The sequence below is a fragment of the Maniola jurtina genome, chromosome 22 (assembly GCF_905333055.1).
Source record: "Maniola jurtina chromosome 22, ilManJurt1.1, whole genome shotgun sequence".
Classification (NCBI taxonomy): Eukaryota; Metazoa; Arthropoda; class Insecta; order Lepidoptera; family Nymphalidae; genus Maniola; species Maniola jurtina.
In genome coordinates this window covers 2180407-2196355 of record NC_060050.1, presented here as the reverse complement: position 1 = coordinate 2196355, position 15949 = coordinate 2180407, and positions in this window count along the sequence as shown.

The window sequence follows — 15949 nt, the reverse complement described above, 5'->3', positions numbered from 1 at the left end:
CTGTCGAAATGTAATAAAGAACGCGCTTTGCAACATTGTTGTTCAAGCTCAGTCAATATTAAAATTTACAACGCTTTTTGTTATATTTTACAACTTTATTGGTCTCATTGACCGCCAATTTTATTGCATAAATAACGTCAGTCTTTCTGACCAATTATGGCCATTGTTGACCGCTTTGACAAGTACCGATTTTTGCGTAAATTTTGTTCGGGCCGTAAATACCAATAAGGCTTGTGTGGTCGAAAAAAAGAAGCCGTAGCTAATCAAGGGTTGGACAAAATAGAGGTGTTTTAATTTCTTGCAATTTTTTTCTACGTTTTTGGGTGGTCTCCTTTGTACTTATTAAGACTGCGAAAAATCGGAAAAGACATCATGTTCACAAAATTTTGGTATTCAAAAGTCCACTCATTCAAAGCCCACAATTCAAGTATTTTGAAATTTTGTATGTTGTCTCAAATTTAAAATCATTTTTATTAGCTCTTTTGAATAAATCATTTGCTTAATAATAAACTTGGGACTAGAAGTTGCGGGTGCGATTTTTTTTATAATATTAATAGGTAAGTATAAGTACATATCTACCTCATAAGTTTTACAAATCCTAGGTTTGATAAATCATTAAGTAACTTTATATTATTCTTCAGCATTTACTTACCTTTAATTGCATCATCAATTTATCACTGACATCATAAGTCGACATTCGGCAAATCTTAGTCAAAGCTGTCGAACAAGAAAATAACATAAAAAATAAACAAAACGAGGAGTCCAGATAAATACAATCTTGTTATTTCACTTTGATCTGCCATATTTATTTAACAACCCTAAAATGGTCACGTAACACAAGTGCTAATCTTACAATAATCCGCGTAAAAAATAACAAGAATCATACAATACGTGTGCTCCATTTTACTCGCCACTTAACCCTCCCCAAAATCACAATAGGAGTTTAAAAGGAAATTTTTAAATCCGCAAATATCGGCTCAAATGACCCCCCATATTTCACCCTTCAGCGGTTTAGTGTTGAGTCGTCTGATAAAATGTTTGAACTTTCAAAATGTAGATTTATCATAATAGGAGCTAGTAAACCATGTGATGTATCAAGATCTGTTGTTTTTTTAAATTCTGTTATTTGTTTTTACCCGACTGCGGCCAATTCAAAGGGAGAAGTTATGATTTTAGCAGTCTATGTAGGTATGTATATAGGTTTGTATCCAGATTCGGTGTGTTCCACCGTAGCGCCTAAACTACTAGGCTGATTTTGATGAATGAGGTGTCAATTGATTTTTTGTGAAGGTCGTAGGCACGTCACCCGGACCATATTTTATACGAAAAAAATTAACCCAACGGATGTTAAAGGGAAAACGCGAAAAATAAACGCGTGGAACAATAAAGCATACACACACATAAATACATTATAATAAAACTTTGCTGTTTATTCAGATAGGTAGCATTTTTAGCGCTTAGTGTACCATCAAGTTAATGTATCCTCAAATCCTGGTATCTTAATGCCGATGGATGGATACCAAATGTTATGTGTGGCGTCATGGTGACTACTGATCTTCGCTAGGCTGCGGCTGGGGAAGACGCGAAAAATGAATGTAATGCACTTATGGACTTTCCTACTCATGTCGTTACGCATATTATGACGTCAAGGTAGATAAGTAGTAGATATTTATGGATGTGGTAAGCTAAATTTTTGCTTTTAGATTATAAGTTTGACGTGTGTATCTGTGTATCTGTCTGTGGCATCGTAGCTCCTAAACTAATGAACCGATTTTAATTTAGTTTTTTTTGTTTTAAAGGTAGCTTGATCGAGAGTGTTCTTAGCTATAATCCAAGAAAATCGGTTCAGCCGTTTGAAAGTTATCAGCTCTTTTCTAATTACTGTAACCTTCACTTGTCGGGGGTGTTCTAAATTTTTAATTTACACTTGTTAGATCAAAGGTTGCACGAAACGTTTTGCGTCATCATTCCTCATACGCACGGCTAAGATTTGGATTACTCTTCCGCGATCTGTTTCCTACAAATTACAATCTTGGTATCTTTAAAACAAGAGTGAATAGGCATCTTCTAGGTAAACGCGTCCCATATTAAGCCACAATATCATCACTTTGCATCAGGTTTTTTTTTAATTTATAGACGAGCGCTTTGCTGCAATCAGACCTGCTAGCAAGAAATGATCCATCCTAAGATGGAGCGCGCTTGTCTAAAAGTTGCATCACTCTTGACTTGAATGTACCCATATTAAAAGTGAAAGGGATAACTGATGCCGGAAGGTGTGATTTTGGCTTATCGTGATACTAGCGATCCGCCCCGGCTTCGCACGGGTGGACATTTATTTTTTTATTTTCCGGGATAAAATATAGCCTATACGAATTCGGAAGAATCCCTCTAAGTAATGGTAAAAGAAATTTTGAAATCGGTCCAGTAGTTTTTGAGCCTATTCAATACAAACATACAAAAATACAAAGGTTTCCTCTTTATAATATTAGTATAGATAAAAAATAACTAATATATTACAATGTCAATCAAAAATTACTGCGAGCTGCAACAGAAGTGTGTGAAACTGGTAAGCGTCGCAAGTATATGAACTTTCTTACCAAGAGTTAAATATGTGTATGTTCCATTTACCGAGGAGACTGATTTTTACAAAACCTGTCACCAGGGTTAGCTTTATGTGGTGACAGATGGGCGATCTCATCTTTTGCGCAAAGGATCAGCCTGGCTGTTCAGCATGGAATTGCAGCCAGTAATCTTGGCTATTGTCATGTTCATTTCTTCCAGAAAGAATTAGCCTTAAGTTGATCTGACATCTATTATTATCTAGGTTTAACAATAAAATCATATTGCATAACACCAAGCCATCCGTAATAAATGGGATAATTTCATTCCGTACGCAGAAATGACCGAATGAGTCATGAACGGGTGAACGATAACGAGTGAACTGATCGTAATCTCTCTCCCGACAGATGGCGTTGTATTGCAAATAAGCGTGAGTAATTCTTAATAGGCTCAACTGTTAGATTTTGATTTGACTTTGAGTAATATATCGTTGGTATCCGAGGGTTGTGTTACCAGAGCTTGGCCTAGTCGGTAAACGGTTGGGTAACCTGAATAATTAGTAGTATATAAGTATTTAATCATCACCAACCCCTCGCTAGCCTACTATTGAGCCCGGATCTCCTCTCAGAATGAGAAGGATTGGCCAAAGTACAACACGTTGGCCAAGTGCCGATTGGCAGTTTTTGCACATCTTTGAGAACGTTATGGGGAGCTCTTAGGCATGCAGGCTTTCTCACGAAGTTTTCCTTCACCGTTGAAGTTACAGATAGATAGATAGATAGAGAGATGAAATCTTTATTGCATACAATAACATGAAAAAGAACACAACACAAAAGGAAGAAAACAGAAAAACAATTGTGTGCAAAGGCGGCCTTATTGCTTAGAGCAATAAGATGTTGTACGAGTCCGGGATTGAATCCTAGACCCTCTAAATATGAGGCCAACTGTTAGACAAATGACGTTTTATAAAAGGATTTTGTTTGAGATAACCAAGAAATAGCTCTTATAGGTTCAATGCCTATAGCACCAAACAGCAAACTATCCCTATAAAAACTCACGCCTACAAAATACCCCACATCATCCAATTCATCAAAGGAAGATTTTTCTGATACTTTAATTTCCTCTCATTCGATTATGCCACTAGGCATTACTTTATCGCAAAGTCAGCGTACCAACCATTTTTCTTCCTGTTATGCGGACCCCGAAATTCACTTTCGCAGAATTAGTCTTCATAAGTCGTGGTTAATTCATCATGGGTTATTTATAGGGAGAAATGAGTTGGAAAAAAAATATTAATAAGATTTAGGTAGTTATTTATTTATTTTACTGTAGTTCAAGATGAGTCCATCTATTCCATGATTTGATCATTATCATTATCAACCAATAAACATCTGGACTTAAGTCTTTTATAGCGACTTCCACACGCCAAAGTCCATCCAAGTGGATCTCCTCATTTCTTATTAAATCAGGTTGAACTTAAAAAAGGTAGATGTGTCAAATAATGGCAGATTGTTTTACACAAGTCTAACACCCATATTCCTAGGTACTCTGTTTCTATCAGAACGATAAATTGCTTGACGACAGAGCTTCATCGATTAACTCAGAAAATGATTGAGTTGAAAATCAAATCCAGGATCTTCTACTTATAACGCCACAATATAAAACCGTGTCAGGGACGTGAAAAGGTACCAGATTGCCAATTAATACGGTCTTTAACAAGTAGTAGAGTGTTGGGAAATTTTGAAAAATTACCTAAGTTTCAAATTGATTCATCTAGGAACCAATCCCAGGACCTCTTCTATATTATGCAACAACGCACCCCTACGCTAAAACTTCTGTTCTCCAAAATAAGTACATCAAAAATCCTTACTAAACACAATCATTACAATTTCCAAACCCTATCATTTTGACACCGTGCCTTCTTTTGCCACCGACACACACTTCCGTGAAAATCACATTAAAAATAGAAAAAAGAACAAACAGAAAATTACAAACCATTTGACATCTGACACCGCGAATATTCAAATTAATGCATTACCAATATGAGCAAAGGTGCACTTGACTGGAACAAGGGAAATTTTATGACACCCAAGCACTGTACACATCTAGCCTACACTTACCCATAGCCTAAAAAAGTACATACAAAATTTCTACAAAACTATCAGTATGACCAAAGTCTGTTGGTTGTATATTTATGCTGTGGTCTTTTAAAGGGGAGGTGCGGGTAATCTGTACGCATAGGTTATGACACGTAATGTACGCGTAAATCAAATTTGACCGGTGGGTGTGTATGGTTGTCTCGCACATATGGCAACGTTTCTATACGAAAAGCGATGATTGTTCGAACTGTGAGTGCTTTCGTGTGTCCTTTGACGCTCCAGTGTTCGTGATGAATAGAAATAAAGCTTGTGTTTTAGGGCCGGCCACTTAGAGGCACGCATTCAAAACGTTTTGTTGGTTCTAGCGTGAATTTCGTCTTTAAATAACAAGTAATGGGATATGGTATCAAATGTGAAGTAATTTTTTCGAGGAGAAATTAAAATGACCTATGATGAGCATGCAATGGAGTTGCTGTTCTAAATATTAACAAGTGTAAATTAAAAATTTATAACACCCCCGACAAGTGAAGGTTACAGTAACTAGAAAAAAGCTGATAACTTTCAAACGGCTGAACCGATTTTTTTGGATGATAGCTAAGAACACTCTCGATCAAGCCACCTTTCAAACAAAAAAAGCTAAATTAAAATCGGTTCATTCGTTTAGGCGCTACGATGCCACAGACAGATACACAGATACACACGTCAAACTTATAACATCCCACTTTTTGGGTCGGGGGTTAAAAATACCTAGTAAGTATCAGAAATTAAGAGTGACTGTTATCCATACTAATATTATAAATGCGAAGTGTTCTGTCTATCTCTCTGTCTACTACCTTTTCACGGCCCAACAGTGTAACCGATTCTGACGTTTGGTACAGGGTTAACTTATATCCCGGGGACGGACATAGGCTACTTTTTATCCCGGAAAATCAAAGAGTTCCCGTGGGATTCCTAAAGACCCATCCACTTAACCGATATGTATGAAATTTGGTACCAAAGTAGCTTGCGTCCCTGTAATCGGCGCGTCTTGCCGCGCAAAAATATGCAACTTTTTATCCCGGAAAATCAAACAGTTTCCACGGGATCTATAAAAATCTAAATCCACGCGGACGAAGTCGCGGGCATCCTCTAGTAGTCCATATTTGAAATATTACTATCGGCGGAATCCCTTTCTATTTCTATAGTCTGCAACCACTATGGTAACTATGAAGTATCAGGATTGCAGACTTTTCAAAAATTTAGGAAATGGAAAGGACGAAAGGAAGCCCAAGATTACGGGCCATGGATCTTCAGCAGTTGTTCGTGACCTTATACCCGTATAGCCTTATGAACTCTAATATAATGACGCGCTGCAATAGCGTACAGCGCCATCTGTCGACGAATTTATACTTGCCACTTAGGCGATAAAAGGCGATTTAAACTACACAATAATCTCTCCACGAAAAGAAGTTAGTATATATTATGTAATCCGATACAAATGACAGAGCCAAAAATCTCATTAGGCGTTAACCAACCAATCGCAAAATAAAATAACGTTTTCGAATAGAATTTCGTGAATTTCGCATGGCTTTGAAAACGTTTTCGAATTGAATTTCGAATGTTTTTTGTGAAAACAAGTTTGTGATAGAGAAGCTAAGATAGACTAGATGTTGACCGTGACTTCGTCCGCGTGGATTTAGACTGTTAGAACACTCTAAATCCACCTGACCACCAAAGCTGATGGGATTTAGAAACTGTCGGTTACAAATTGATATTGTAGGTATCTAGACCAAGTAAACGCTTCGTCTTTGACCTCGAGGACCCAACTCCTCAATCCTGGATGCTGCAAGGAGTTGCATTCCTAAATCCTAGTGATCCCACGGGATTTTCAATGGATCATCCGTTTAAATGTTTTTACATGGTACAGAAACAAGTTGCATCCCGGGGACGGGCTATTACGGAGAGGCTACTTTTGTCCTGGGAAATCAAAAGTTCCACCCGGAATTTTAAAAACCTGAATCCACGCGGGCGAAGTCGCGGGCATCAGCTAGTTATTGATAAAGTATTAGGTAACTGTTCCACTGGCTTATTTTTAACCCCCGACCCAAAAAGAGGGGTGATAAGTTTGACGTGTGTATCTGTGTCTCTGTGTATCTGTGTCATCGTAGCGCCTAAATGAATGAACCGATTTTAATTTAGTTTTTTTTGTTTGAAAGATAGCTTGATCGAGAGTGTTCTTAGCTATAATCCAAGAAAATCGGTTCAGCCGTTTGAAAGTTATCAGCTCTTTTCTAGTTACAGTAACCTTCACTTGTCGGGGGTGTTATAAATTTTTAATTTACACTTGTAGCTATTGAAACCCGATTTTCTGATTCATGGATTTTATGTCACTTTTAACAAACATATTATGATGAAAAGACTCTTTTATTTAATATTTCGAGCCATTTACAAATTAACTTGGTAAAGAGTGTTAACAACTAACCTTAACCATCGAATCCTTTGCTTTATATTAAAACCACCTGAGCTAACCTCTATATTTTGTATAACATATTTAATGTTTATACATATATCTACTAAATCGCAAAACGATTATTATAAATTACGCAAATCTCCAACCATATGGCCTAATACCCAAATCCGAGTTAAACTGAACTCAACAATAATAATATAAACTAAACAGTCACTTATTAGCGTCAGTTCTTATTTTACGCCATCCACAAAAACTATAAGCCACCCCACCGTTAACTCGAACTGTGCTTTGAACACCTGTGCCGTTCACATTATACTTGTTTAATACGATGGGTTTGCCACTTGTTTTAAAATACGCTCGCTAGAATACGATGCATCTAAAAATAATATGAAAATTGAAACTAGCTGATTCCCTCGACGAGCGCGTTGATTTGGAGTTTTTTAAGGAATGATATTGATAAGTTTAAAAAACTAAGCAGAGAATAAGACCCTCTTGCACAAGAACTTTAGTTAATTTTTTTAATGCTATGACTTTTTGACAACTGCATTATGCTCTTTCTAAAAAGTGACAGCAAATTACAAAAAAACTAAATAATTTGTACTGTCGTTGTGGAAGTGGGCACAAGTAAGTATCCTTTGTATACCATGGGCTTTAAGTTTCTTCAAAATCGGTTTATTATACTCGTAAATAAAATATCACTTTCTTCTATATCGTATTCTTCATTGCTGAGGGTTGTAAGTTGTAACACCTTTCCAATAATAATTATAATGAAAATTCCCAAGTTGTCTTCAGATGATAATGCGTTGAACTTCCAAATCTAGACTGAGAGAATGATATTTCGACTCGCTTTTACGGTATTTATCAGAAGAGAATGAGATTTTCACTCATTTTTACGGTAATTATCAGAAAATGTCAGTGATAATAACCGCGACTCACTAAGCGTACTCTCCGAGACACGGAGGACAGGAAGAACCAGTCACTCATCCATTCACTAACCTGGGTCACCGTTGCGCGTTGTCAACCAGCGTGATCAACTGATATACGCTGTCACAACTAAGCTGCACATCCCTCAAAGTAACAAGCCTTTTAGGTAGAGATATCGCACTGTATTTGGTCGTATGGGGAACACACACCCCCTGTGGTTATAGTAACGAAGAATTATTGTTTTTAAACGTCACTCCAGTGTTTTGTGTGAGGATCTGCATAAGTCTCTGTATCCTTAACTAAACACGTTTGAACTTTTCCTCTGTTTTTGTAAAATATTGTGTAAATTTTTAGGGTCCCGTACCTCAAAAGGAAAAACGGAACCCTTATAGGATCACTTTGTTGTCTATCTGTCCGTCTGTCGTCATGGGGTATCATATAAAAGGGCGTTACTGTAGAATGTACATTCTAAAACAGATTTTTATTTATTTTTATGCATAACAGTTTTTGATTTATCGTGCAAAATGTCGGAAAAAATACCGAGTCCGGAGTTCCGTACTCTGTCTGATTCCCACTTGGCCGATTTTTTACACTAAGATTTTAAACAAAGAGCATAGTAATGTGACAATCTTTTTATTTCATCTCAAATCTCAATAAATCAAAGTACCTACTAAATCCAGCCAAGAACGAAATACAAGCCGATTTTTGGACCGCTACGATATGGAACTTTCTTCCGGCATCTTGTAGGCAATCTCTATCTTAGACTGCATTATCATTTGCCAACAGTTCTAATTGCAGCCAAGCCATAATTTTTTTTAAAATAGCGAGATTCTGAGGTTTTGGTGTAGTTTTTGAGTTAAAAAGAGTAACAAATCAGAATAGTAGAATAGTAGTAAGTTGTCTTTATGCAAGTCTTTTCAATGTTAAGTTTTAGTTTTAAGTTTTGATACAAAATAAATAATGAATAAAAAGTCGGTAGATGGTTATTTTGTATGGGAAAATTGACAACAAAAAGATGATAATATTATAGAAACTATCGAATCATTGAAAGGTTATCCGTGTAGAGTCATCCTCACAAAGGGGAGGCAGGGGCAAAATATGTTGAAGCGAAACCGTATTAAGCAATGATTTATTTGTCAGCCCACTTTACGAGGGGCAAGTATTCACTAGTCATTGAAGATAATGTTCGGACACCAGTACTTTTACTGTTTATAAGTATGGGTCTTAAACAATTTCGTTGTCATATACTTCCGCGTCAGTTATACAAGGTGTGATCGGAACGCTACCTTAAACGCTAAAAACTTAGCGTTATTACTGTACTACCTAAACACAATCCAATGCCGATTTGCCTTATTTTGTAGTTTTAGTGATTTAGTATTTTCCAAATCCGCAATGCATAGCGTGCAAATCGCAGCACCGACCTCGACTGGCTTATTTACGCAACGTTTGTTGAACTCTAGCGTCAGTCAGATGTTTTATTTCCAATAATATTGTAAATTTTTAAAAAAATACTGGATGTTTTAATTTTTTTTGCGTTTACGCAAGGAACCAAAAGCTTCTCGACGTAAATTTTGAATCTTGTGGTACTTAGTCATGCTTACCCACTACATGTACTTTAAGTCCTAAGTAAGACCCATCAGAAATACGGTTGGAGGCAAACATGGACGGAGCCTCAATCGACCGTACTGTACGATCATAAGTGCCTTGCCTATGCGGTACAGATATGCAAAAAAGTTTTATTCGAAGATGTATGAATTATTCTGTAAAAGAGTATTAGTTCCTGTTTTTATCTGACAGCCTAAAAAGAGACTGTATGTTTCAGGATTCGTATGTGTATGTATGTGACTTTTTATTCCACCATAACTTCTATTCCTGAACAGATTTAGAACAATAGTGCGGCTGTGTGGCGCTATTTTGAAATGTGGTTTTATTTACTTTTTAGTTCGTTTTTTGAGCCCCGACCCAAAAAGAGGGGTGTTATAAGTTTGACGTATGTATCTGTGTATCTGTCTGTGCCATAGTAGCTCCTAAACGAATGAACCGATTTTAATTTAATTTTTTTTGTTTGAAAGGTGGCTTGATCGAGTGTGTTCTTTGGTATAATTGAAAAAAATCGGTTCAGCCGTTTTCTCATAGAGGTTTTTGTATCGGGGGTTTTTTAAATTTAAAGTTATGTTATTGGCAGAGCAGTCATGTTGTTTTTTTTAATAAAGCGTGCATTATGCACAGATGCTGGCCGTAGCTTCTTAATCTAAAACATGTAAGACAATTTGGACGACTTTTTCCCCTTGATTGTACTGTAAGCCTGCTTAATATCCGTTTGCTTACTTTGATATTTGTACGGAAGCTTAGCATACGTGCCGTATTTGCGTGTTGGCGTTACGGCTTCTGCAGTCAAAGGGTTGATTCGAGGCGAGCGGATCAACCGGTCAATTAAGGGTTATTGTATTGACTGTACTGTATAATTGGTCCATGGTAATCCTTCGCAGTTATTGATGCCATCCGTTACAGATTCTACCTACCTTTGGGTTAAGTATCATCCAAACCCGGAGCGGGAACGTCAGCCGCGCAACGGTCACTTCCTACGATATTTATTGACGTTATGACACCATACATACCTATGGACGATACATCTGCAACTCGTTTGATGTCGACTTTTTTTATTCAGATTAGCCTTACTGCCTTAGCAAGTTAGCCCTTGACTGCAATCTCACCTGGTGGTAAGTGATGAATCAGTCTAAGATGGAAGCGGGCTAATTTAAAAGGAATATGGCAGCTTTCATTAAACCCATACTCCTTTGGTTTCTACGCGGGATCGTGCCGGAACTTTAAATCGCTTGGCGGTACGGTTTTGCCGGTAGGGTGGTAACTAGCCACGGCCGAAGCCACCAGGCACACATCTATCTCTCCTGGAAGGGTCTTCGCCTATTAGGTTGCTTTACTTTTACCACAACCATAGATATTATCATACCTAGATCACAGCCTGCCTAGATCTAAGCTTAAACCTTTGTTTACAGAGCCTGCGGCTAGATGGCGTGCATTAGTTGAATCAACAAGGACCGAGAAATTAATCCCCTCACGCCCCCATGCTTATGAAAATAAACAATTATATCGTGGCTATACGATTTGATGCTAACGTGGATCCTGACAGGTGGTCTCCTTTACAAATTCAAATTCGCTCATCCATACTAATATTATAAATGCGAAAGTGTGTCTGTCTGTCGAAATTTGGTACAGGGTTAGCTTATATCCCGGGAACGGACATAGGCTACTTTTTATCCCGGAAAATCAAAGAATTCCGACGGGATTCCTAAAATCCCATCCGCTTAACCGATATTTGTATCAAAGATACCGAGGTAGCTTGCGTCTCTGTAATTGACATAGGCAACTTTTTATCCCGGAAAATCAAACGGATCAGCCTGGCTGTCCAGCGCGGAAATGCAGCCAGTATTCTTGGCACCCTATTCGAAGGCTGTTGTTCATCTCGTGAACACCGGCCCAACACGTCTCCAACGACAGAGTTCATATTATTATAGCAAGGTGAAGAAGCATTGGACACGTCACGTCAGTTGCAGAATTATTGGCAAGTTGGAGCTGAAATTTTTTGGAATTTTGAGGAAATATTATTGATACATTAATACCAATGTTGTTCTGGAATTCAATGTTCTGAAGTGTAATTTAGAATATCGGGTACCAGCAAACGCAATGTGAGACCACGTCCAGTCCGCTATAAAATATTAAAATTCAAACTCACAATAATATGATATTAAACTCACCGTTTATTTATTTGTTCATGCGATATAGCAATCGATTTTTCTAAATTGGTTCATGGATTGGACTGGTTATGCAAAGCTTGTTGGATTTTACCACATTACCAGCAAAGGTATTCTGTTATTGCTAACGTTTTATCATAATCAGCATAGCCTGAGAGGATTTTAAAGCTATAATTTTGAAATCCGCATAGTAAATGATTGATTAATGTAAACAAGCCCATTAAAGCACCATTACAAGTGAGTGCATCGACCTCTATAGGTAATTGTATAAACGTTGCAGTTTTATTATGAAGAGACTGAGCAACTCATAAAGGTACAAAGGCAGTGTCTGTGACGAACTCTTAGGAATGCAGGTTTCCTCAATTATATTTCGTCACTTGTGCAAGTAAGCAAGTGATCTTTAATTGCTGTGAGGCTCATCGCAGTAAGAGGCTAGTAGTCATTGAAAAAAAAAAACCGATCAATTGCGAGTCAGATTCACATACAAAGGGTTCCGTACCATTTTACAAGAAACAACACTTTTTTGTGCTGTAACCAAAAATTCACGGTTTTCGGATTTTTCCTTTAAGTACGTAGGTACTGCAAGACATTGTTACCTGCCAAATTACATGATTCTAGGTCAACGGAAAGTACCCTATACAGACAGACAGGCAGAAAGACAACAAAGTGATCCTATAATGGTCCCATTTTTTCTCTGGAGATAGAAACCCTAAAATAGTTATCTATCTATCTTTTTATCTGTCTCTCTCCATCATTACACGCGAGTGCATTGACCCCTATAGGTAATTGTTTCAGTTAATGCGTGGCATAATCGATGCAGTTGTATTATGAAGAGACGTAATCTGTTGGCCGGTCGCGAAGTCACGCCTATTTTAAATACAGGGTGATTATTTTTTACTAACTCATAAAATCGACTCACAAACATCGACTAAATACGTGAGTATAGCTAGTACATCGTATAGTATAGGTTTTAAGTATAGGACCTATACTTAAAACTCATAAAAATCGATGCGACTATTTTTTTGTGTATGGGTATAATTTTCTGTCACAGTCACCTGATAAGCAAGATGTACTGGGATTGATTCAGTCTTGGAAATTCTCTAAAATTTCCGGCATAGTCTGTTTCTAGAAGACCAAAGTTCTAGAATAATGCAGGTGCCGGCCAATTATGGGTATTTAAAAACTAGCAAACATCATATTATTATTATAATGCTTCGTCATTTATAACATTAGCGTCCATTTAAAAAAAGAACTTCTTAAACCAGCGCATAGTTGTTAAGGTGAAGGAAGTAAATGAACCAATGTATGTACAGTAATTTATATTAAATATTATATAGTGGATATAGGTTTTTTAGAAATTCCGCGGAAACTCTGATTTTCCGGAACAAAATGTGGCCTATATGTTAATTCGTTAATTTAAGAGTATTTCGCGTAGATATTATGAGAATACAGAATGCTATAAGAGTATTGTCTAAAATATTACGCTAGTTGAAAGGAAAACATCCTGTACATAGCAGTAGAATCAAGAGCGTAGGACCGTCATTTATCATCACACAGATTAACTGCGCATGTGTGCACTTGTTCTATTTAAAGCTCACTTCACTTTACTTCCACATTCGCTTTGTTCACTTTTACAAGTCCTATGCTTTTTTTGAGAACTGAACTTTTGTTGATAGGTAAAAAGCAAAAAATACAATGATATCTGTCTGAGAGATTTTGGTGAAGAAATAAATAATACTAAATGCTTACTGAATGTTTATTAAATTACATCTTCGTAAAAGCTTTAAAATGCAGAAAACTGTGAGTAGTGTTTTATAATTTTAAACTTTAGGCATACCTACTATTCGTGGATTTTTTAATTAGGTATAGGCATGTATAAAGGGATATTTTTCAGACCTACAGGCATTCTCCAAGTCTATGACTTCATCCATACAAAAAATCACGGTGACCATTGCTATGCCGTGGTGTGATTGAAGGACAAACATACTTTCACATTATATGGGTAGTGATTTCTACTAAATATATGACTGGTTATGGAATAATATATAAACCACTAAGAACGTTGTAATGGTCATCTATTGAAGTTTCATTATAAACAACTATAATTTACTAAACAATAGTAAGTACCTGTCCAAATATTGTTTAATAGGTAAAAGTCATTTCCTTCTAAAACTCACAATGGATTTTGTGTAATAAACGAGACATGGTCCAATGCTTCCACGTATGAGTAACCATAGGGTTTGAGTACAACGGAAGGACATACTTGCTTGTTTTTATTGATTACTGGTCTGTGTTTAACCAGGATGCCACCTGAAGGAGAGTGACGACGCAGAGTTTTCTAGACAAGAAGGTAGTGAAAATTTTGTTGTAAATATCAAAGACAACATTATAATTTTTATGAAACTTGTAAAAATCGTGCTTCGTAGATAGTAGATATCTATACTAATAAATAAATTGAAGTGTCTGTCTGAAATTACAAAATAACTACCTCATATTAAGCTTAACAATAATATACTTATTTTGAACTGTACCATAACTGAATCACACGTTTTTATCTGTCTGTCTGTCTGTCGTGTCTGTGAAGAAAACCTATAGGGTACTACCCGTTGACCTAGAATCATGAAATTTGTACAGAACCCTAAAAAAAGAAAAAAAAATCAGTTACTGCACACCTGGATATCAAATTCCCCAGAGTAAAGGATTGTCTAAAACATCTTTTACCGTTTACTTTATAATAAACCATAAAACCGTGTAGTAAAAAAGTAAATGTCATCATTATATTCAAAAAATATTAAAAAAAAAATCATATTTCTCACGCCATCTAGTCGTCATTCCAATCAATAAAAGCATAAAATACTTTGACATGTAATGACAAACTTTACCCCTGATAGAACTTTACCCTATATTATTAAAAAATATAAAAGGGCAAACCCATATTTACGGATGTGACCCTATGCAAAAAATACGCGCTTTTAGGGGAAATGAGAAAAAAATGTGGCAACCGCGAAATTGATAATAATTGGGACTTTATTTTTTGATCCGCAATTAATTAATTAATAGCTTTCGGAAACTGGAACTTCTACTTGCCTTCTAGAGCGATCTTGGATGACTGGAGTGACGACTCCAGCAGGGAAGGGCACTGCACGCATTATAGACGGAATTGTTAGTATGGAAACCTGCCCAGAAAGAAGAAATAAGACTCCTAATCGAGTCGTATTTAATATTCGTATAATCTTTCCGTATTTATATAAATAAATAGACACCAAACATAACAGCTGTTTTCTGACTGCCATCTTTGGTCGAGGTGTTTTTAAGCACCAAGTATCTACATAAGTAAGACAACAAAGCATCAAAGTGTAGGGTTACGTTCCCAAAGGTTACCAACGAGATCGCAATACTAAGCCTCCGCTGCCCGTCCGCCCGTATGTTTGTCATTCAGCAGGCTGTATCTCATGAACCATAACAGATAGGTAGAGTGTTGAAATTTTTGTGTTTTTTTTTTAAATTAAGTAATGTTTAATTACCCAAAATGCACGTAACCCCGAAAAGTTATTCTGAATTCTTGACCTCCCGAATATAAAGCACATGCCTTACAGGCTATCGTAGCTCTATATTTTATATAAAAGTTTATTTTTTTTATTTTTTTTAAAGAATATTAGCCATGCTAATCATGACTAATACTCCCTTTCCCCTCCAATTAAGCGTGAAGCTTGTGCCAGGAGTGGGTACGACAATAGTGCAACGGCTGGGGTTTGAACCGCCGACCTTTCGGAATTCAGTCCATTCCTATAACCGTTGAGCTATTGAGGCTATAATATGTATTAAAGGACTATTGAAACTACATTTTCTATGGCTATTTCTAGTTACAATTGCGCGATTCACCTAAGGATGCGTACAGATAATGACGGGCAATTATATATGCTATCTAATGCCTGCACAAAGGAGCACAATATGCCTAATGGCAGTAGACGACGCGAACAATTACCGACTTAATAGAATAAATAGAGTAATCAGGCCACTTCAGGGCGGGAGTGAGTGGGTTACTACAACTTGCATGACGCATTATGGTGCATGCTCAGTAAATTACTTATGTTACACGTGTTACACACCTGTGTATCAAGAAATAACGGGAAGAATTGCTTAAT